A 4,980-nucleotide genomic window follows, 5' to 3' on the forward strand; every position below is an offset into this window, starting at 1 on the left:
TGTCATCAAGAATAGTCCAACACTATTTAATACAATTCAACATCAAACACAAACTAAAAGCTACATAACAAGAAATGGGAAAAAAATCATACAAAGCATGATGTTTATACTTATACTCTTAGCACAATCATGTTCTATGGTTGGCCAATACTGCCTCGTTTCCTTTGCCAAGCTTTCCCAAACCTTCATTTCTTTGAATGTGTTGCTACTTGCTACCCATAAATTTTATTCCCACTTTGTTCCATTTGCTTAGCCACATGAGTCTTATTTTTCAAGTTTGAATGTGAACAATAGTAGTTGAAACTAGTTAAAAGAATAACATTTATTTTTTAGATATAGAACAAGGACATGATGATGATGATGATGATGATGAAGCAGGGACAATAATTCATTCATTCATATAATAGTGCATGCTCTGCAATGATCGTTTCTACTATTTCTTTTTCTTTCCTCAATTATAAGGGGGATAGGTATGGTCATGGTAGTACAATTTCGAATGCTTACTACTCTGCACTCTGTCATGTGCAAACACAACCCTTTGACCATCAAATGTGGTTCTCATTCTTGTACAAATTCAACTACTCCTTATTCTAGTTAGAGCACAACCTAGTTACTTCAAACTATAATTTTAGGGAGTTTTCTTTTTATTTTTTATCTATCAAGAGACGAGTAAGCTGACCAATTAACTAAGGATGTGGTTGGCACTTACATTGGAGAGGATAAAAGTGTGTTCGTTCTTTAATGTTTGGTAACTTTTCTTCTCTAAACACAGAAGTGATTTTGTATCCCAAAAGACCGTTCACTTGAAACAAAAAATTATAGCTTCTGCGTTCACTCAATCTACGTTTAGGTTTGTTGCTGGTTATTGTTGGTTTTTTTCATAATTTTTTTTATTACTTAAACCAACACCCATCCAATTTTAATCACCCAAAACAAAAATCATAACGTGAATCACCCTATAGATATAACTATATAAATCAAATTAGTCTGATTTGATTTATAAGCTATAATAGTAAATCGAATTAAAACGATGTCAATTTACTAGAAAAGTAGGTCTTAGGCGTAAATCGAATTGAACCATTTTGATTTAACATTGTTCTAACTAAATCGAATGAAGGTTGTTCGATTTACATGTTATAATAATTTTCGTTTTAAATTCCCATAGTAAATCGAATAAGGGTAATTCGATTTATACAAAACGGTGGCTATTGAAAATCGAACTAGACTCTGTCGATTTACAATATATTGAGCTATATGCATAAATCAAATTTGGAGAATTTGATTTAATGTGAGACCAACTTATATAAATATTAATTTTTATTATGAAAGTACTTAAAAGTTATCAATTTTTATATGTTATTTTTAAGTTAATAAATAAATAAATATTAATTTTTATTATAATAGTAAAAAATTATAATATACTAAAATAGAGTACTATAAAAAAATACTATATAAAAAAATATTAAAAGAAGTATAAAAAAATTAAATATACTTAAAAAGATAACATTATAATTTAATATTGTATTTTTTTTAGTAATTAATTAATTATTTATCTAGAAGTGATTTTAACTAATATTATCCAAACAATATTTATTTTATCAAAATCAATTTTACTATAAAATTATCAAAAATAAATCATATTAACATAAACTCACTTCTACCCAAAATCAATTTTACAAAATTACTTTTATTCAAATTCCAAGTTTACCAATGTCAATTCAAACACACACCAAGTCAAGTTAGTTGGCTTTCTTTCTATTTACTTAAATGACTATTTCACCAAATTTGCAAAATATTGGAGGAGGGAATCAAATTTTGGCCCACTTATTTTCCATCTACCACATGTGAAATTAAGAGAGAGATTTTTTGGGCCAATGTTGAATTCCCAGATTTGAGTGTTGTTTTGTTGTTTGTACTAAGTTGGACAATGGTAGTAGAGTTGTTAATGACTTAATGGAGAGGGAGACAAAGTTTAAGGTACCTGATTTAGAAGACGACTTGTTTCTGCTTAGTGTTGTATTTGGTTTCATTTTAATTTGGAATTGAGTCTCTTTGCTGCCCGTTTAATAGTACTATCTCAGCATGTGCATATCTTATCCTTAATTATGTACGTTGTATTATTGGCCCTATTACCATCTTATTAAGCTTTAAAAAAATAATTTAGCTTTTTTATATAATTTAAATAAGTTTTTTATCTTTATAAAATTTTTTTATGTTTTGATTTGATAAAATTAAAAAATGATGTTAATTAAATATTGAAGCAACAAGTTAAATGACGACATGTCACATTTTATGACATTAGTATTTTTTTTACCATATTACTTCTTAATGAAACAAACTAAGGAGAGAACTAAAATTTTGTACCAAAGAACTAAGGAGAGAACTTTTAAATTGTATTGAAAAAAAATAATAGAAAAAATTATAGAAAGTAATTAAAACATAAAATGAATATTTTGTACCAAAGAAACTTATTTAAGCTTACTTGTTTTAACTTCATTTTGATATTGGTGTTAAATTTTTTTTTCCACATTTAATTATATATTATCAGAAAAACATGCTATAACAATACACCATAAGGACACTTATAATAAAATAATAATCTTTTTTAAAAAAATTTAACACTAAATCAATACTAATCCTATATATGGTATGCGGGCCTTTACCTTACCGTTTTTATTCATTAATCATTCTTTTTCTTTTATCTATACTTAGTAATCTTTGGCCCATATATTTCTCCACTAATCTCTCCCCCCAACTCCCCTTAGTCATATCCGAATCGTAGACCCAAAAACGGAAAAAAGTCATGGCCAAATCCAAGCTAAGGATTAAGGTTCTATCTCTTTACATCCATTCATTCATATATAAAGGTTTACCTTTGTTGTCCCGAATAATAATAATTTTCACCTTCTATTCATTCATTTGATGTCCCAAATATATGTAAAAAATTAATTATTAAATTAAATATTTATATAAAATATATATTAAAAATAAATAAAATAACATAATACACAAATATATAATAGTTGATTTAGTAACTATTTTTTTATGTGTATATAATATTTTTTAAAAAAATAATATTGATTGATAAAATAATATTTAAACAGTAAAAGGAAATAATTTTAAATATTTTTATTAACAATTATATTATGTGTATACTAAAATCAATCACTAAAATATATATTGAAATATCAATATACATTAAAAATAAATTAAATTATACGTGTATATATATATATATATATTGTTGATTAATTTTAATCGTGTACGGATAGCATTTTTGTTTTATGAATTATATATATTTTAGAAGTGAATTGAAAGAAACCATACTTATAAAGAAGGTAAAGATGTGAGTTCTGTTGTTACCCAAAAAAGGGGCACAAAACTTTGGACGAAGCATGTGTGAAAGGATAGTGAAGTGGCAGATTCCAGAAGCAACACATGAGAGTGCTCCAATGAATGAAGAAACACAATTTAAAAACGTTGGAAGTGGCCTTTCCTTGTTTGTCCTCGTTGGTTGTCATGGCCATTACCTACTACTGTTGTCTCTTCAGACTCTGTCTCCCCTGCTTTTGTGGGGGTCCTTCTGCCATATCTCATAAACTAATTAATAACTTTATCAAATTGAAAGGAGTTAGTGTTGTTTAACAAAAATAAATGTTAAAAATTATTTTATATATTTTTAAATTTAGGAATCTAAAAGGTCTAATAATAAAAATTTCAACAACTGATCTAAGAAATTATTAATTTTTTATTAAACAATTTAGTAATAAGACACCGCACCACACTCGCGAATTTTTGGTATTGACAAATATTATGAATGGTTTCTTTTGAAAGAAATTTAAAATCACCAAACTAGGGTATTTTGTTATTTTCAAATTTTTTTTTACAAAACTCAAAAAAATTAAAAATAAAAAAATGAAAATACAAACTAAATGCATTTTAAATTTTTTATTTATGGTCTTTTTAAAAATGAATGATATGATTTTTATTTAACTGTAGTGTCAATTGTGTAAATTTTGCACTTTTATTTATGAAAAAGAGTCTCAAACTCTAGACGTCTATACAAGGAGGAAAGACAAATATTGTTTGAGTTACAGTTTATTGACAATTTTTTTTTTTATTTGGCTATATTAGAGGAGGTTCAAAACCCAAAACCTCTATAAAATAGGGATAAATGTCATATGAGAATCTCTCAACTTAATAGGTTAAGAATGAATCTATCGTAACTAACCAATGGATTGTTGCATGCATAAGACAAGATTCAAACTTCCAACACTTATTTAAGTGGATTAATGAGTTAACTATTAGACCAATACAAGTTAGTTCATTTCTTTGCTTTTTTTTTTGTAAAAATTTCTTTGTTCTTTAAGTATTAAAAAGTTTAGGTAGTGTTGCAGCAATGGCCCAAAGTCATCAACCAAGAATTGATTTGGGCCAACACAGTCTTTACATAGAGAAATTTGACGTTGGTCCAATTAAAGGAGCCCAATTTATCGGGCTTTTAGTTGACTAAATGGGTCAAGTAGTGACTCATAATTCAAACCCATTTGGGACACAAATATGCAATTAGTTCACTTTGCACGAGACTCCCTGCTTAGTGCTTACGATAAACTGTTTTTTTAGTTTCTAACTAGTTTTATTTCCCGTGTGAATAAATTATCATTTGTATCCATAAAAGATATAAACGCTAATAAATATATTCATATAAAAATAAAATAATAATTATATTTACAGAAGATAACTTTCGTGTACCAAAAATATCTTAACGGACGAATTGTGTAACTAACGTCTAGGTATTTTTCGCACACAAAAACCCATCTTCCGTAGTTATAATTGTCATTTTATTCTTATATAGTACATTTGTCATATCTTTTATAGATATAAATGATAATTTATTCTTTTCCATGTCAAGCACGGGAATTTAAATTATAATTTTAAATAAATATTATTTAATAAGAATATAAATTAATTATTTTAAAA

The 4,980-nt window shown here is 26.5% G+C and overlaps 1 protein-coding gene across 1 annotated transcript in view; it reads right to left on the reverse strand.

Moving 5' to 3' along the window:
- Positions 1 to 3,347: 3,347 nt before the first annotated feature.
- The window catches only part of LOC107473476 (uncharacterized), a 52,154-nt gene continuing 50,521 nt past the window's right edge, over positions 3,348 to 4,980 (reverse strand). Inside the window, exon 7 of the transcript XR_008005868.1 lies at positions 3,348 to 3,583. The gene's annotated coding sequence lies outside the window, so the exon portion shown is untranslated. The remainder of the gene's footprint in view (positions 3,584 to 4,980) is intronic.

This window comes from Arachis duranensis, chromosome 2, assembly GCF_000817695.3.
Source record: "Arachis duranensis cultivar V14167 chromosome 2, aradu.V14167.gnm2.J7QH, whole genome shotgun sequence".
NCBI lineage: Eukaryota > Viridiplantae > Streptophyta > Magnoliopsida > Fabales > Fabaceae > Arachis > Arachis duranensis.